The sequence below is a fragment of the Protopterus annectens genome, chromosome 15.part0, assembly GCF_019279795.1.
Source record: "Protopterus annectens isolate FY-2018-M chromosome 15.part0, PAN1.0, whole genome shotgun sequence".
In the NCBI taxonomy this organism is placed as follows: domain Eukaryota; kingdom Metazoa; phylum Chordata; order Ceratodontiformes; family Protopteridae; genus Protopterus; species Protopterus annectens.
In genome coordinates, this window is record NC_056749.1 from 166,743,463 (window position 1) to 166,763,616 (window position 20,154).

General features: G+C 41.6%; 1 protein-coding gene across 3 annotated transcripts in view; it reads right to left on the reverse strand.

The window, feature by feature from the left end:
- Positions 1-20,154, reverse strand: part of LOC122790080 (ETS-related transcription factor Elf-1-like) — an 875,567-nt gene that overhangs the window by 5,672 nt on the left and 849,741 nt on the right. The gene's annotated exons all lie outside the window — the stretch shown is intronic.

Consider the following 20,154-nt stretch of genomic DNA (forward strand, 5'->3'; position numbering starts at 1 on the left):
GAATCTGTCCCTCCAGCATGTCCTGCTTATTTCAGTGCTGAGGTTCAAGTCTCTCAAGCGTGTAGCTCGATGGGATTTGGATTTTCTGAGGTGCAGCATGTCCATTCATTCCGGGTTGGACATGGCTTTATACGTCAAGCACAGATCGCCTCTGAACAGGCAGTATGCCACTGAGTAGAGCTGGAGTTTCTTTAACCGGGCAGCATATGGCATCTGTCTGAGCCCTTTGATCCTCTTGGTGAGGTACTTTTGGGGTCTTTCCAGTTGCTGCAGGTGTCTGGTAAGGTACATCCCAAAAGGGGCATTGTACTCAATTATGGGCCTGATGAGGGATGAGTAAAGAGGCACGATGACCTCCCGTGATCTAGATGTGAATCCCTTCATGATTAGGTGGGCTATATAAAATGTTTTTCTAACCACTTTGGCCACGTGGTTGTCAAATGAGAGATTGCTATCAACTTAGGTCCCTAATTACTTCTTCTGTACTTAACGGATTACCACCTATGTGGTAATTTGTGGGCACTTTGTTTTTGCCAAAGGGGATGACTATACACTTTTTGGCATTTAGCTTGAGGCCATGGCTCTGGCACCAGTTGTCTGTTTCTATGAGGCCCTTTTGGAGGATGCTTGTGTCGGCTGGAGAGTCTATTATGGCGCCTAGTTTGCAGTCATCTGCGAACTTGGTCAGCCACAGTCCTTCCATGTTGGCCTGTACCTCCGAGAAATATATACCGAACAAGAGAGGTCCCAGGACTGAGCCTTGTGGGACACCACTTGTAACTGGTTTGGAGTCTGACATGGCTCCAGCAATTCTAACCATGTGGGTTCTGTCCTCGAGCCAGTTTGCAATCCATCTAGTGACATAGGGGTTTATATTTAAGCTGGTGAGCTTATCTATAATGCCCGAGTGGGGTATTGTATCGAAGGCTTTAGCAAGGTCCAGGTAGGCTGTGTGGACCACCTTCCCCTCGTCAATCGCCTTGGTGACTGTTTCAAAGAAATCAACCAGGTTTAAAACGCAGGATCTGCCCTTAACAAAGCCGAACTGGGTAGGATCCAGTGTCTGTAGGTCCCCAATATCTTTATTTATGAGGTCCATGATGATCCTTTCCATAGCTTTGCAGACTAAGCTAGTCAGGCTTATGAGGCGATAGTTTCCAGGATCCGATGAGGCACCACCTTTATGGAGAGGGACCGCTGTTGCTGTACGCCACTCTTTGGGCACATATCCTGTAGTAAGGCTGAGATTGAACAGTAGTTTTATGTTTGGGTTTAGCTCTTCTTGGAGTTCATGTAGGACGCAGCCCGGGACACCATCTGGTCCCATTGATGCTGTGTTTTTTGCTTTGGAGAGGGCGGCTCTTACCTGAGCATCTGAGATGACAGGGGGGCAGCACTCTGCTGGGATAGATATTTGCCCTTTTGGTGAGGAGGGGGGGAGAAATTTGCGCTGAACCTGTCAGCTAGGATGTTGGCAATGTCTGTGGTTTCAGTGTATTTTTTGTCATTTTGGACTAATTCTGAGCATATCTGGGAATTACCACCCAGGTTCCTAACATAACTAAAGAAAGCCTTGTGATTATCCTTAGTGTCCTGTGCAATTTTTCTCTCGAAGCTGGCCTTAGACAATTTTATGAGTGCCCATAGTTTTTTGCTAATACTGATCAGTGATCTCTTCCCTTTTTGGGATTTTGCTCTATCATTTAGTAGCTTCCTCCTTCTATTGTATAGTTTGTTTATGGCTGAGGTCCACCAGACAGGACGTCTGCCTTTGGAGGATTGGGTCTTGGTTTTATTCGGGATCGCATGATCCATGCATTCCTGAAGGTGTTCATAGAATGCGTTTATAAAGGATTCTGCGGTCTGGGCCGTATTTTCCACAGGCCCGGGGGCTTTGAAGGATTCCACCTCGGTTTTGAGGAGTGTGAAATTTGCTTTAGAGAAGTTTTTCACTGTGGTTTTCTGGGCAGGGGGTGGGGTCGGGATGTGAATATCCAGTGAGATTAGTTTATGGTCTGATCTTACCAGTGAGGGATACACACTTCTGGTCTGGAGCATAGAGTCCCCATGTTGGTGATGATCAGGTCCAGTATGTTTTTCCCTCTTGTGGGAGTGGTAACAAGTTGTTCCATAGCATTTGAGTTTATAAATTCTAGGAACCTTTGGGCTAGGGTGTTGGAGCTAGAGTAATGCTCCCAGTCTATGTTTGGGTAGTTGAAGTCACCTAATATAATGGTGTTTGGAGAGACCTTCATATTTTCCAGTGTTCTCAGGAAGGCCGAGTGGGGTTCCTGGGTTTGGGAGGGTGGTCTGTAGCAGGCTATAAACTGGAAGGCAGTTTTACCCACTGTTAGTAGCACATGGATAGTCTCTGATGCTTCGTGCTTTGCCACCAGCCTGGAGGTGTGGGTATCTTTGATGAATATCGATACTCCCCCTCCTTTTGTGGTTCGGTCCAAGTTTTGGGGCCGAAAAGCATGGTATAAGGTATAACCTGGTAGTGTTGGGGTGCTCTTGGGAGCCCTGAACCAGGTTTCTGTTACTGCACAGATATCGATGTTCTCCATGCTAAGGAGAGTTTCGAGTGCGTGCATCTTGAGGTTTAGACTTCTGGCGTTGAGTAGCATTACTCTTAGTTTCTTATCCCTTGTGATACCTATGGAGGTGGGTTTGTCTTTTGAGCCTTGCCTAAAAAAGGCACTATAGGGGTAGCAAGAGCCTTTGCCAATATCCGAAAGCCCAGGGGTGACAGGTGCAAGCCGTCCCTAGCGAAGCATCGTGGCTTGTCGAGCATATCATCCCAAGCTGACAGGCATTGGATCCCCTTTGAATGACACCAGTACTTAAGCCAATTGTTGAAATTAATCATCTTGGCATCATTCTTGGTGAGGGTAAGATGCTACTCAAGGTCAGGGTCATACCGGCCTGGGCTACATGCTCAGAGAGCTCCTTTATGTCTCTTTTCATGTAGTCCAGGGAGGTACGTCTCAGGTCATTCACACCAGCATGGACAATGACTGACTCATATTTGTACTTGCCTTGGAGTGACCTGAGTGCTTGTGTTATGTGGTGGATCCTAGCACCCGACAGGCTGCTCACCGTGACTCTCTCCTTGTTCAGCCTGGTGAGCGGGACGTCAGTGTGCCTGACGATAGAGTCACCTATTACAAGTGTATCAGGTGTGTTGTTTAGTCTTAAGGGCTGTGACTGTTCGGCACACTGGCTTTGTGAGATATGTGTTGTATGTGTTTTGTTTTGGGGTAGCGGTTGCTTGGGTGTCCACTTTGGAGGTCTCTGCTGCTTAGGCAGATCTTTATTTAGAGCCTCCGAGTATGTTTTTGTGTGATTATGTGTTTGGTTTGCTGTCGTGGTAGGTCTATGTGAGACTGGAATTGTAGTGAGTGTGGTTTCCTTCTCCTCCTGACTGGTTATGCCAGTACTGAGTTGAGAGAGATTAGCCTCCAGTTTGGCTATATGGTTGCATCTCTCACATGTGTTGGAATTTGTTGGGAGGAGGAGAGGGTTGTTCATGCACATGAGGCAGTTGTAACATTGCCTCAAGATTCCCAGATTCACCAGCTGGACCGGAGAGGAGATTGACAACTGACCTTTGGACATGCTAGAATAATATTGGGAATTCCTTAATAATTGAAAACAAGGGCCAGTGGAGAGTGAGGGTGTAGTGCTTTTAATTTTTAGTGCTGACTTATATAATTGCTTTAGTGAGCAAGTGCCAGGTAACTTAAGTGCAATGTGTTACAGGTAACTTAAATGCAAAAACGACAAACAGCAACTTTCTTTCAAGTGAAACAAGGAAATAAGTACAGTAAGCAATGCAGATATCACTAGTGATCCACAGAAGCGCTGAGAAGCCACGTATTAGGTGGAATTAGCGTTCCAGGGAAATAACAAGCAAACAAACAACAAGCATATAAACAAAGCTAGATTCAGCAGGCCTGGATCTAGTCTATGCTACAGCAAACAAGGTATAACAATTTCAGTAAGATACAGTTCAAATATTCAGGCACTATAAACCTTTAACCAGAAATTCCCAGCTCAGAAGGGCAGAGTCCAGCCTCTTCTCCCACAAGAGTGCAGACCACGAACCTTCTTAATGTAAAATAACTGGCCTGAAGCCCAAGTGCTTAAACCAGAACTAATACACTTTAAGAATAACAGACACTGGGCTCTCAATCAGCAGTTCCCAACTTAGAAGGATGAAAGCTACCTGTCCTGCCACCACAGTGCATGCCACAAACCTTCCTATTGTAAAACAACTGGTCTGAAGCCCAAGTGCTTAATCCAAAAGACTTAGAATGATAGCTACACTTTAATCAAATTACTACCAAGCAGTAATAAATACAATTGAATACTTTAGAGAATGCCTGGATTAGTGCTCAAGTTACACAAACAAAGCTAGATCCAGCAGGCCCGAATCCAGTCTATGCCACAGCAAACAAGGCGCACCAACTTCAGTAAGAAGCAGTTCAGATATGCATGCACTATAAACTTTTAACCAGAAATTCCCAGCTCAGAAGGGCAGAGTCCAGCCTCTCCTCCCACAAGAGTGCAGACCACGAACCCTCTTTAATGTAAAATAACTGGCCTGAAAGCATACACTTTTAGAATAACAGACACTGAGCCCTCAATCAGCAGTTCCCAACCTAGAAGGATGTAAGCTACCTGTTCTGCCACTACAGTGCAGACCACAAACCCTCTCAGTGCAAAACAACTGGTCCGAAGCCCAAGTGTTTAAACCAAAAGGCTTAGAATGAGTTACACCAAGCAGTAATAAATACAATTGAGTACTTTTAAGATGATGCAAAAGTAAAATAAAGTAGGTAGAAAAACAAGCACAGTAAAAGCAGATGAAATTTTTTTTTTTTTCTGAGCAAGTGCCGAGATCAAAAAAACAGATTTGAGTGCTGAAACTAGAAAACTGGCTAGTTATAAGAAAAAAAAACTAAGTTAGAAGGCTTCCCTCCAACACAGAAGGGCTTGGGGGTTCAGAAGCCTACAAATAGTCTATACCACTTAACAGGAAAGGCAGGAAACAAGCTTAATTTTTTTTTTCTGTTTCCCAGATGCTCTCTTTTTACACAGTAGGAGTGTCTGAAATCAGAATATGATCTCACTGCACTCAGTTGAGTGAGCAAATGAGATGGGCCCAGAAGGAGTATCCAAACACAAATTTACAAGAGGGGCGGGCAGTTTCAATGCCACTAAGATTAACACCAAACAAAAACAGGGAGGGTGGTGGGACTAACTGAAGAGCAGAGTCAAAACTTCCAGTTCAGTTAATATTCCTGCCACAGTTAAAATCAATTTAAATACTGTATTTTTGTTTAAAAAAAGTGCAGATAAAGGTACTTAAATTCTCTTGTACGTCCAGTTGAATACAGCAAGTTCTTAGCCGGCCATAGCTGAGGTTTTTAAGCAGAAAATATTTCACACTGTACCACTTAAATAGGCAAGGACAGGAAATCAAAGAATGTGGCTACCCCCACACCTGTAATTACTAGCAAATAACAAAATTCAGCAAACACTGACTAACTTCCAGTTCAGTTAATCTAACTGAAGAGCAGAGTCAAAACTTCCAGTTCAGTTAATATTCCCGCCACAGTTAAAATCAATTTAAATACTGTATTTTTTTTTAAAAGAAAAGTGCAGATAAAGGTACTTAAATTCTCTTATATGTCCAGTTGAATACAGCAAGTTCTTAGCCGGCCCAAGCTGAGGTATCAAATCTTATAGACAACACACGTATATATATGTTTTGGAATAGGGAAATAATTTAGCACTTTAAAGCTCTTAGGTTTAAAATGCTAGTAACACTCCTGCTTTTCATTGAGGCCAGGGACTCTATTCGCCTGCAATTTTAATTACCGCTGAATTTCTTCTCAAGAAAACTATTATAATCATCTGATCCAAAATAGCAGCAATACATTTTCTGAAAGTATTATTTTGTGCAGTTTTTATACAAGGCTCTTTTATTTTACTTTTGATAGCATAAATGTAGTCATGTATTCTTGACATATTTTCTAATGGCCTCCATTTGATGGCAGTGTTTGCTAATAAATAGTTGCAATGCTTTTGGTTTTATTCCTTCATTTCTTATTCATGATTATCTATTACATTTGCGTATTTAACTGACAACACAATGACATTTATATATTTACACAGGAAAGGTACAGCTGTGTATCTTTAGATGACAAAATCTTTATAATTACAGACGAAAGCACTCATACAGTGGTCACTTACTTAATGAAAAAAGATATCATGGTTTTGCCTGTCTGCTTTCATTGAATTGGACTTCTGCAACATATCCCTGAAGTTCAGTTCTTTATGTGTTGCAAGTCATCAATCTATGTCGTATACTTCAGCAGTATAAATAAGCAGCTACAATTTGGCCAGGGTACTGATAATATTTTGGTGTGACATATTGCTCATTCTAATGTTCTTGTTCATAGACCCCTCCTACAAATAATTTTCATTAGTACTAATTATCCTATTTCTCAAAGAGCTAAACAGCATGAAGTTGCAGCTTGCCTCACCATTTTTTGGCAGCCTGATAGCAATGCAAGAACTGCCTCATACTCCCCAATAACTATTTGAGTCTTGCTATAAATGATTCAATTTGTGAGAGGTGCAAGTATCTTCTAACCTTGGAGGCCAACCTCTCTTCAAAGACTGTAAACTATTCAGTTCTGATACCCACTTCACATAACCATGCGCACCATGTCCCAGACTAGCAAGTCTAACACTGAGGAAGTTAATGTCCCTACATAAACCATAAAGGGTCTACATTATAAAATTGAATGTTTAGCTTGTCAGACAGCTAAACATCGTAACCTTAAAATAGCGAATGGCCAATACCTCAAATTTTTTCTTAGGGAAAAAATTTGCTTGGCCATCAGAAACTTACACAAATCTTAAACTCTAAGTGGGGGCTTTGCACCCCACGCCCCCCACACCACCCCCTAACTAAATATACCAACTCCGAGATCGCTCTACATTCAGGAAAAGGGCAACTTCCTGATAAAGGCCAAGCAAATTTTTACCCTGAGAAAAAAAATATGCAGGAATAGCCATTCGCGGTTTTATGCTTTCGCTGTTTTAGCTGTCGATATTTAGGTGTTCAACAAGCTGTGCCCACTCAGGTAATATAGACCCAACAATAAAGGCCTCTTACATGAAGGTTTTGTATACAGGACATTTGGCATCATCCTAACAGGCAAACATTTACAGACCCTACAGAAAACACAGCTACATAAAAGGGAACACACCTGGTAGTTTGAAGCCCATAAGGCAGCAAGGCCAGTGTAGTTCTTTTGGTGACATCTTAGTCATGGATGACTTCATAGTCAGAAATGTACCATTTACCATACTAAGCTGTGACAATGTGAGGTATTGCCAGCTATGCCAGGAGAACTAGGGCACTGGATGTGTAACATATACCAGTACAGCTAGCTGGAGTTTTGTAAAGAACTATGTTCTTTGTTTATCAAACTGATTTGTACAGATGCTTGTGTTGAAAAATGTATTTGTAAAGCTGCTTGTGTTAAAAATGTACCAACGGTGAGTCCTGCTGGACAGAAAAAAAATGCAGTTGTATATGAGACTGTATTATAACTATTGAAATTAATACTGTAACAGAAGATATTGGAAGATAAATTAAGCTCAGCTCCCGCTAACTTTGAAAAAAAAGAGTATGAAATTAAAATTACTTAATTTAGACCACAAAGAGTGTATCTTACAGTTCTGATTGCTGCCAAAGATGAAGGGTCTGTGCCATAGAATGGTTTATTAGATCCTGTCAGAAGAGTGGAAGTGTTTTATTGTTTTATGACTTCCAGAATCTGTGTGTATGGTAACATACATGTGCGAGATTCTGGTTCAGGTTACAGTAATGGGGGGTAGTATGGGAACCAGATGAGTGGGATATCATTCTGTAATCCATCACAAAAATGATACTTTAATACTAGATGAGGCTGAAGTCTTAGAGCAGTCTGTTTTTGGAACCTGATATAGAAAGATCGCTCACCTACTTATCTTGCCTTACTCCAGTACTGACCAGGGAATAGTAATTTAGATCAGTCAGGAAAATATACTGAAATTAGTTAAGTACTCTCTTTTTCTGTGTCTGTGTGATCTATTCTTCTGTGTTATTTTAATATTTCCTGTGAATGAAACTCTATTTATTGTAAATATATATTCCGTATTTTCATGTTCTTTTATTATTTAACATTAAATATATTTAAACTTTTCATTGTGGCTGGTCCTTCAGAGAATATTTTAATCTTTGAGAGTACTCCTATCTATCTGGTGACTCTGTGGCTACTCCTGAAAGTCTTACTGCAATGATCAAGCACGATAATTTGTATTAATATTAATTTCACTCCGTATAATTGGGTACCCTTGTAAGAGCCTTACAGTAGCTGGCTTTGGAGTGTCTGATGGCAGTGTAACTACCTTATAGTCTGGTGAGAAGGGGGCATAGCTACTAATTCTGTGCCATGCAGTAGGAACACAGAGCGCTGGTTTCACAGAGAGAGTGAAGGACTTGGATGAGGACTCAACTCTACAGTTGTGCCAGTAGGGAGTCTTATTTGGGACCTGAAGAGAGAGAAAGAAATCCATACCCAGGAGTGAGTATGTTCCCTGTGTGCTGTTAGGATAAATTATGCTTGATGCAGAGAGCTGCATCTGGAAATACTGTGTGCATCTTTTTTTGTTCCAAGTGAACATCCCTCTTCAGTCTCAGTGATGAGAAGGCAGACTCCTTAATTACTGGCCCAGAGAAGCATTGTCACATAAACAAAGACAAAGTCACAACTGGCTGCCTCTCATGTGCTGGATCTACACTGTCACTAGGACCCTCAAGTCCCTTCACCCTAAGCACACATATGACATGATCATTGCACACATGGGAGTGAATGACTTAAGACAGATTTGGATCACATGAAGAGGGAAATTATGGAGTTTTCACAATATGCATATGAAAGTGGAGTGAAAACACTACTTATCAGTATCCTACCATCATCAAGAATTTGTATATTTTATTTTATTTGTATTTGTTTACCAGGGTAGAGCACTTCTCTCCATAGACCTTTTTAGACTTGGTCGGGGAGTGCCATTTATTTAAGTGACTTGCTCAGTCACACAGTGGGCAATGGAGACTGAGGGACTCGGACCCTATACCACTGGAATCAGCTCTTTAACATCTCCTTAATCCTCTCTACCAACGGCCAAAATGATGCCACAATACAAACAAAAAATAAATGACTTCCATTTTAGACTTGGCTACTTGTGTCATTCAAAATGTATCCGATATACAGCCACGCTGCAGCTGGCCTGCACCTCTTTCCTCATGGTTTCCATATACTGGCCAGGAGTTTTTCTTCCCTCACACTGCCTTTTTTTAGGTAAATCAATTTTCTCAAACAATATATATATATATATATATATATATATATATATATATATATATATATATATATATATATATATATATATATATATATAATCAAAATCAAAAATACATAAAGTTGGCACTGCAAAATGCTAGAAGCCTAAAGAAAAAAGTTGCAGTACTTGCATGCTTTCCTGTCACTTGAAATTATAGGTATCTATGTAGTTACTGAAACAAGGTTTCCGAATAGTGACAGTACCTCACAGTGCAGGGTTTCTGTGCATTCCACTATTTCAGACCCAATGGAGAAAATGATGATGCTACTGTGTTTTTGTATTCCTAAGAAGCCATTTCACATCAAGGCTCATAAGCCAGAACAATGACCATGAACTTCTCCATATTCCCCTTCATGGTAAATAGAACTGCATACCATATTACATCAAATACTGTAGCCCCCCCCCCATGTCACTTGCAGCCCATGAGGCATATCTAACAAACTGACATCCTTCCCTATCTAGCTTGAGCTTAACATTATTCTTCTGAGAGACTTCAACTATTCCCCCCAATTAACTGGGAAACCTACATCATCTCACATAAATATGCACAAAGATTCCTGAACTTCATAAATGTCAGCTGCCTAGACCAGCTGCTTCAAGTCCCAACTAGAGGTTTAAAAATACTGGATCTCATTCTCACCAATACAGCCACCCTATACTCAAAACCTACAGTTACCACATCAGTAGTTAAACCTGAAGACCATACAGAAATGCTCACTGTGAGGGTAAAATGCGACTAAGCCACTAAACCATTCTGTCTCTACAAACTATTTTATGGCAAATCTAATACAGCTAACTGATGACCTGATGAATTCTAGGCACACGTCTCACCCTGATGACTTCAAATATCATAACTTGCACATTTGTAGACAATTTCTCTGACCACCTTCAAGGTAGGCATCATTGCATCTGTTCCCCATACAACATAAACACAATGCCAAATTCAGGGATAAACCTCTATGGTGAAACTTTAATAAAAGGATGAAACTCTGCTAATAAAAGCAAACTTAATACCCCATTATCTAGAGATGAACTCAAACAAAATCAAATCCTCCATAGGTATCAATTGCCAATTCTGCTAAGCACGTGTACAAATCCTTCTTCATAATACATAACACTTATTCATCCCCTAAGGAGATAGCCAACATATGAGTGGACAAATTCTACTCTAACCTTAATCCCCCCCATCTCTCCCTAACTTTCCTCAGTGTATTTACACACTGACAGCATCCCCTCTGATCACCTCCAAGAAAATCCTGAATGCTCTCTCCAAGACCAAAATACTAGCTTCATGGGTCCTGATGTTATGCCAGGCTGCCTTCTTGTTACCACAAGACAATGCCTGGTAGACTTGCTGCTAAGGGTATTCAATCTCATCCTCTTCACTGGATTTATACCAGAGCAATGGGAAACTACAGCAGTCATCCTGCTTCTCAAAGGGCGAGGGTCCACTACTGATCCAGGGAATTACAAACATATAAGTCTTGCCAGCCGTATCTGCAAAGCAGTGGAATGTATCACTTTCTTAACAAGGACATAAGGCAGTTTACAAGTTCTGGACCCAAGTCAGGCTGTTAAAGGCATATACTGCCTTTTGAACCTTCTTACAGCAAGTCACTGATGTATCATACGCTAGCAAATCAGTTAACACTGTCTATGTGGACCTAACCAAGGTGTTTGATACCATTCCACATTCTGGCATTACTGGTAAACTAAATGTAAAGCCCCCTATGTTACCTGCTGGAAAGCAAACTGACTAAATGGTAAAACCCAATCTATTATTATGTGTGGCACACACACTTCCAAAAGAGTATTGCCAGTGGTGTCCCCAGGGATCATTTCCAGGACTCTTCCTCTTTAGTATTTATATCTATGACAGTTCCAAGACAACTGCAAACTTGGCATGGTCATTAATTCCCTATCTGACTTCCAGCTCTTTTAAGACAGATAAACATGCACCAGTAAGTGGTGCCTAGACCATAAACTAAAACGCCAAGAAATATGCAGCGAAGTGTCCTTTTTGGCAAAACTTGGCTACCCATGCATTTACCCCCTAGGTGACACCCCTTTTGAAAGTTAAGTCAGTCATTAAAGACCTGGGCACTTTCACGGAAAATGAACTACCCTATTATCACCATGTACCCACTGTTAGGAAATGATTTCAGTTTGCCATACCAGGGGTATTTCTTCCAGCTATAAGGAAGTTATCATCCCTCTCTACTCCTCCTTCATCAGGCCCTTAACAGTATAACTACCCTTTTGGTATGTACTTGTGTTTGGTATGTCAATAGTTTAACCAGTTTTTTTTTTTGCAAGAACAGAGCTGAAAAGATTTATGCCCTGTACTCTTTTTGTGAAGAACTTCTGTCGATGCACCAGTTGTTGCATATGCCTAGTCGGAGGGGGTGCTTTACTCAATGGTTGGGCAGATGAGGGCTGAGTACAGTTTAACAATGACATCCTTGGACTTGGAGGACATACCTTGCTTATAACTTAAGCAACAATGAATGATTTCATGACTACCATACACACATGATGGTCAAAGACCAGCTTAGTGTTTGTGTGTGTTCCCCAATCCCTGACCACTGGGTCTGCTCTTAGGGGTGTATTACCAATGTAATATTTTCCAGGGGTAGCCATCTTCCCAAAGGATAGTCTTATGCATTTCTTAGCACCGAGTTTTAGACCATGGCTCTAGCACCAGTTAGTGGTCTGTGTGGCAGACCTTCATGAGGGGTATTTGTGTCTTTGGCAGATTCTATGACTACACCTAGTCTTTAGTTGTTTGCAACCTTGATCTGCCAGGGCCACTGATGTTTTTCCTCAACTTCAGAAAACTTGATGCCAAAAAACAACAGAACAAGCAGTGGGCCTGAACTCCATTAGTGGCTGGCCTTTTAGTAGAGGTAGATTCCCCTATCCTAACTTTGAGAGTCTCATCTTACAGCAAGCTGGCTATCCAGCAGGAGACATAGGGGTTTATACCTAATTTCATGAGGTTGTCTACATTGCCTGAGGGGGGGGGGGTTTAAATGCTTGGGCCAAGTTAAGGTACGCAGTATGCATCATTTTGCTCTTGTCCATTGCTTCACTGACCTACTCAAAGTACATCACATTGAGTAGGTATGACCTGCCCATGATGAAACCAAACTGGGTCGAATCCTGTGTCTGAAAGTTTCCTGTGCCACTGTTTATGATTTCTGTGATAATTCTTACTATGGCTTTATGTACGACTCTAGTCATACTCAATGAGTCTATAATTACTGGAGTCCATAGCTGTCCCATCCATGTGCATAGGAATGAGTTTCAGTCCTCCACTGCTTGGCATGAAGCCTGTTTGGAGGCTACAGTTGAACAGTGATTCTGGTGGTCGTGTTTCATGCTATTAAGGAGGCATCCTGGGATATTATTGTCACGTATCAATGCAGTGTTGGCCTTGGGAGAGTGCATTAAGGACCAGTTCGAGTAGATTTTCTATACCCTCCAGCTCAGTATAAGTGACTCCATTTACAATTAGTTTGCCACATTGTTGTGTACTGCCTTTGGGACTGCAAACATTAGAATGTGATTCTCTTGGCCAAGCTGGCTTTTTGTACTTCAGATTTGGCTTTGGTAAGCTTGATTAGCCCCCTGAATTCCTTGTTTAGATTGATGAGGGAGTTTTTTTTACCTTGCTGGGCATTGCACTTTCTAATTTTTGCCACAATTTTCATCCTTGCATTATACAATCTACTGATGTTGGGATTCCTCCAAAATGGCTTATTGAGTTGGTTGTGTGCTTATTCCGGGCTGGTACAGCTGTTTCTATGCAGCCATTAACATGATTTTCAGGGTTTTCATGAACAATTCTGCACATGCAGCAGTACTCTCATTTCAGAATACAGGTGTTTCAAAAAATATATATATATATATTTTATGTCAGCTGAAGATAAAACAGTTTCTTATACTTATCTTTGTAATTAATAATATAAACACTTGGAAGAAGTTAGAGTAGGACAGACACATCACTAAAATATGACTGCTTATGCTTTGCAGCTAGAAGAATAATTTTCTTATCAAACATTTATTAGTTTTCACATGACATATTGTACTGGGTGTATGAGAGGCTGTAGTTTACATCATTTAAAAACAGATTGCATGGTACTAATGCTACTTGAAACACAGTTCTTAGAATATGTGTTTAAACATACTGAGCACCTACAACTAAATTATAAACTACAATGGAAGCATACTTTAGACACATGAAAGGTGTCAGTTTTGATCAGCAATATTGAATTTTAGTAGCAATACCTTATGACAATATGAAATACGTCTAAACAATACAAATACATATTGTGCATTTCACAGTATTAGAGAAAGATCTACACTGAAGTTCTAATAAGGCAAACTTTCTATGCCAGGGACTGAACCCACAAAGTACAGTTTTGTACCTGCCATAAATGTAGATGTTCGAGTGCTCATACAGCTGCAGTCATAACAGATGGGTTATCCTGCCGTCAGGCGGGTCCTCGGTCGGCCGAATTCCAAAGTCTAAGTCCGGCGTTGGTTGTCGTCACTTCCTCCCTGACGTCAGTGCAGCAGGGGTATAAAAGAGGCAGCCGACGCCATTTTCTTCAGTTTTTCTTGCCCCAGATGTCAGGTGCCCCCAGAAGGAAGGCAAACATAATGTTATGCAAAAATGCAATGCTGATAAATCAAAAACAGTAGTTGCAAGCAAATACACCATAAAAGAGTACCCCAAAAGGTTATATGAAAAGGGTTTGTCATAAGGTCTGTCCTAAGAGGGGTTGGAGGGAGGGAAACCTGGACTGCAGCTGTATGAGCACTCGAACATCTACATTTATGGTAGGTACAAAACTGTACTATGTTCATCGTGCATACAGCTGCAGTCATAACAGATGGGTAGAATCCCAAAGCTAAGTAAGGGTGGTAGGCACTAAGTGGAACTAGGAGGGGCTAGGATGCCCTGCAGGACTGCTGTGGCAAAGCCCGCTCTAGATTTAGAGTATAGTGGGAGGTGATAGTGCTTGGAGAAAGTGTGCACTGAACTCCAGGTGGCTGCTTCCAAAATATCCTTGGTAGGGACCCCCCTGAGGAAGGCTGCAGAGGTAGCTGTAGCTCTGGTGGAGTGGGATCTGATGCATGCAGGCACAGTTTTTCCATGAAATGAGTAACAAAGGCGTATGCAGTGGGCTATCCATTTTGAAATTGTCTGTTTGGAAATAGCCTTTCCTTGAGCACCTGCAGCATAGGACACGAAGAGCTGCTCAGATTTCCTGAATGGCTTTGTCCTGTCTAAATAATAATGAAGTTGTCTGTGAATGTCCAAGGAATGTAGTAGTCTTTCCCCTTTGTTTTGTGGATTAGGAAAAAAGGTAGGTAAGTGGATAGTCTGATTCAAAGCTACACTGGATACTACCTTTGGCATAAAGGTAGGGTTGGTTCGTAAGGAAACTCTGTCCTGATGGAAAATGATGAATGGTTGCACAGCCATGAGGGCCTGTAGCAACGAAACCCTGCGAGCTGAGGTGATAGCCAGAAGAAAGGCTGTTTTCCATGACAAGTACTGTAACTCTGATGAAGAAGCTGGTTCGAAGGGAGGAAGGGTCAGCTTTTCCAATACAAAGTTTAGGTCCCAAGCAGGGACTGGTAGTTTCCTTGGGGGTTTTATATTCTTTGCCCCTCTGAGGAACTGCCTTAAGAGAGGATGAGAGAATAAAAGAGGATCTGTGTTGTATTGTGCAGAAATGGCTGAAGCGTGGATCTTGATGGAGGAGAAGGAAAGTCCATTGTTTAACATCTCAGCTAGGTACTGTAAAATTTGAGGTATATTTATTACCCAAGGATTCTGTCCCTTCTTTTGATTCCAGGCACAAAATTGTTTCCATTTGGCGGAGTAGGCCTTTCTAGTAGAAGGTCTTCTGGCCTCCAAGATGACATCCTGCACCTCCTTGGAGAGGAGAAACTGTTGGGAAATCAAGGAATTCTCCATGCAGCTAGATTTAGAGGTTTGAGATGGTTGTGAAGAGTTTTGTAGTTGTGCTGGGACAACAGAAGAGGGACTAGAGGTAGGATCCATGGTGTGGAGTGTGTCAGGCTCTTCAGGAGCGGATACCAGTGTTGTCTTGGCCAGTCTGGAGCAATGAGAATCATTTTCGGCCTCTCTGCTCTGGCTTTTAATAGAACTTTGGGCAGCAGAGGAAGAGGCGGGAAGGCATAGACTGTCAATGTTGCCCAATTGAAGGAAAGTGCGTCCACTTTCCAGGCCTGTGGATGATAGGTCCTTGAACATTATTTTTTTAACTGGCAATTTCTGTGGGTAGCAAAGAGATCTATGTCTGGCTGTCCCCATGCCTGAGTTATCTGTATGAAAATTTGAGGATGCAACTTCCATTCATGTGGATCTGTCATATTTCTGCTTAGGTTGTCTGCCAGTGTGTTTTCCTTCCCTGGCAGGAATTGTGCCTGTAGTTGAATTTTCAATTCCAGTGCTGTGTTCCATAGGGTCATGGCTTGCCTGCACAGGGGGTATGAATGAGTTCCCCCCTGTTTGTTTATGTACCACATACCACTACTGGATGCAGTAGGTCTTTGAATGTCATAATAGCCTTTTGCACGGCTAGCATTTCCTTTTGTTTGATGTGCAGGTGCTTCTCTTTTCGTGCCCATTTTCCCTGAATGCACTGATCTGTCATGTGTGCTCCCCAGTCGTAGTCTGAGGCGTCTGTTGTGATGATTTGAGTTGCTTGAGGTACACAGAAAGGAAGACCTGTGTTTCTTTGGCAAGCTTGAGCCCACCACATAAATTCCTTTTGAAGGCATGGAATGAGTGGTATAATTGCTTCCAAGCTGTGGCTGTGTTGAGACCATAAGTTTTTTAGGTACCATTGAAGTTTCCTCATATGCAGCTTTGCACATGGGATAAGTAGGATGCAAGACGCCATGAATCCCAGAGCCTGCAGGACTTTCCTTGCAGTAAGCCTGGTGTAAGTTGCCATTTTTCTGAAGTATTGAGACAGTTGCCCTTGCTTGTCTGGCGTGAGGTAGGCCATCTGGGTGGTTGTATCCAAGTTGGCACCCAGGAAAATTATTTGTTGAGAGGGTATTAGTTTTGATTTCTTTTTGTTGACTGTGTATCCCAGGACGTTCAACAGTTTTATTACAAACGCCAGGTGCTGCAGTAGTATGTCCTTGCTGTCCGCTTGGATCAGGCAGTCGTCCAGATATGGGTAAATTTGTATCTCTTGTAGTCTGCAGAAGGTGATTACTGATGCCAGGGATTTCGTAAACACTCTGGGCGCAGTAGATAAGCCAAAGGGCAATGCAGAGAATTGGTAATGGGTTGAACCTGCAAAAAATCTGAGGTATCTTCTGCAATCTTGTCTGATAGGGACATGCAGGTATGCCTCCTTGAGGTCCAATGTTACCAGCCAATACTCCTTGCCCAGCATGGGAAGAAGCTGCTGTAATGTGAGCATCTTGAATTTTGGCACCTGTAGATATGTATTTAGGATGGATAGGTCTAAGATAGGTCTCCAATCTTTGTCTTTCCTTGGTACCAGGAATAGTCTGGAATAAAACCCTTGACCTTGTTCTTTTGCAGGTACCTCTTGAATTGCTTTCATGTCCATGAGAGCTGAAATTTGTTTTTGTGCCTCTGCCCTTTGATTTTGTGGCAGGTTTGGCATGCCTCTCATTTTTGGAAGGGTGTGAAAGTGGAACCTGTAGCCTCTATCTATAATGTCCAGAATCCATTTGTCTTTTGTAACAATATGCCAATTTTTTGAGAATAATGCCAGTTTTCCGCCCAAAGGTGCTGCCAGCTTTGCTTGGCAGGTGTAGGGGGAAGTCATTGTGTCTGTTTTCTAAAAGACTGTGATCTATCTTCTCCACCTCTTGGGGTTGGTGCTTGCCACTGTCTGGCTCTGAAAGATCCTTGAGGTTGCCCTCTTCCCCTTGGACGCCTGTATCTGCCCCTTTGAGGTCTGTCCGTGGCTGGAAAGGACCAATTTTTTGAAGGCCAGTTTCTGCTGAAACGTGGAGGCTGTACCTGCAGGAAATCTTTCACTGTTTGCATTGATTTTGCTTTTTCCTCCATTTTCTTTAGCACCTCCTCTGCTTTAACACCAAACAATACATCTTTTTGAAGAGGTGCATCTAATAATTTAGCTTTGACATGATCTGGTAAGGTTTGCTCTTTGAGCCAAGCATGCCTATGTATAACAGACCCCATAACAGCAGCTCTACATGAGGCCTCTAAAGCATCAAAACCACACTGCAAGGTATGTTTACCCACTTGCTCTGCACCATGCAACAAATCCTGCAACTCTTTTAAATCTGGTTGTTCTGGTTGTGTCATTTTGCTTTTCAGCTGAGATATCAAAAACTGTTGATACTTTAACATATGGAACTGACAGTTTAATGCCCTCATGGTTAAAGTGGCCGAGGTATACACCTTTTTCCCCCACCTTTCTAAAGCTCTGGAATCTCTCTCTGAAGGTAATGGGTTTTAGCAGTGGAGGCCTTAATTCCCTTGGGACCCTGTGAAATAGTTTCTGGGTCAGCAGTATGGCTTTTATATAGGAACTGGTGAGAATCAGGAACCCAGTAATACCCGTCTGGTTTAACAGGAGCTGGAGGCAAAGAATCAGGATTAAGGCTGGCTTCTGTGTACACATCATCCAATATATCTAAAACAGGAGGGATAGCCAGAGGCCTATGCTGGGGGAGCAGAAGAAATTCCCTGAGCCTTTTCTTGGAATCTGAGTAATCTTGGCCTTCCCAGTGAAAGTGTTCCCTCAATGTATGCAGGGTTTCCCCAAAAGAGAAGTCCTCGGGGGGAGACCGAGGGAATAGGCTCCTCTGCATCAGAGTCTTCGAATGGAGAATAGGCACAATCCTGGTCCTCAGATAGTTCTGAGGTAATAGAAGCTTGATCTGAGGAAGGAGGAAGGGTAGTCTTCCTCTAATCTGGGCCTTTTGTCAGAGGGGGGGTTGAGAACCCCTGATAAGAGTAATCAAATCCTCAGCCATTTTAAGCATCTGTTTTTTAAGCATGGTGCCTTGAGAGGGTGTCTGAGGAACCTGTTTTTTGGTTTTCATGGCTGTTTTAGATTTAGTGAAGGCTTTAATAGAGAAGGAGGAAGGCCTGAAGACCCCTTGAGAAATGGCAGGCCTGTCTGAATTCTATGTTTCCCCGCCAGGAGTGGCGTCGGTATCTGTAGTAGGAATGGGGGCCGAGGAGCCTGCGACCTCGGGTACTGAAGACACTGGTAATGCATAGTCATCGGTACTCAGGGGCTGCGTAGGCGCCTCACTGAGTACCGGAGAGCCGGTAGTCGGCCTTAGCGTGGTATCAGTAGGTGGTGCGGACCTCGTATGCCGGTCCTTATCTTTGCGTTTTTTGCTCAAAACCTGGAGTCGGATTATCCGACGACATAATATAATTAAATTTTTTGCCAAAAAAGTGAAGGGCGAACTCCACCCGACGCTTAATAGTGCGTTTGTTGAATCTAGCACAAAAACGACAGGCCGAGACGTCGTGGTCTGGGCCTAAGCAAGGTATACAGTAAGAGTGGAAATCCTTATTCAGTATTTGCTTCCCACATGAAATGCAATTATTAACTTTAAAAAGCGAAGGAGCAAACACCAAAAACTACTTTAACTACTTGACCAAATTTATTGTAAGCGCTTTTGGAAAACCAAATAGCTTTCCTTCTTCAGACAAACTTCATTTAAAAATCAAACCTATATATACTTTACCTAATAATATAATAATCAACTTAATTGCAATTACATATTTAAAGCAACATAACATCTATAAAAATCTTTTCCTACAAAAATGAACTTTAAAAAGCAATGCAGTAACCATTATATAAATATAAAATAAAAATGTTATATTTACATTTACAAGCACAACCATAACAGCCCTACTTAGATATATAAGTTTTAAACTAAAATAAATAATTTTTCATGTTACTATCTTCTTAGTGCAATATATTTTAACACACAACAAATAGATGTGTACTCATTAAGACCAGGAAATAAATGTGCTGCAGTTCTAATCTGCCAGAAAAGTTCTTCATTTTCTAACAGTATCTGCCAAGGTCCTACTCTAATATCATCATTTATATGCTTCAAAACCATAAATTTAAAATTATGATCAGAGTATTCACCAATATGTCGTGCTAGAGCATTTGTTAGATCTTTTTTGGAAATGGCATATGTGTGTTCATAAATACGCTGTTTTAACTTTCGCTCCATCTTACCAATATAGAAAGCTGCACATTTTTGACAGTTTGCCACATAAACCACTGATTTGGTATCACAATTAAAATTCCCAATAATTTTATACATCCTGTCATTTATGGTAACATTAGCACCAACATTAATTAGACTACATTGGCGACAAGCACCACATTTTGTCATCCCACAACATTTTTTGTTTGTATTAATGTTATATCCCCTACTTTCTAGCAATGTTTTCAAATTAATGCCATGCCTATATGTTATTTTGGGTTTTAGCCCAAACTTGTTGAGTAGCTCTTTATCCTCTAAGATTAACGCCCAGTTTTTATATAAGATATTTCTAATAAGTACGTGATCTAAATTAAAAGTACATAGAAAACTGGTTCTAAATACTGAGGTATTAACATTATTTACTCCTGTTCTGCAATTATCAGACAC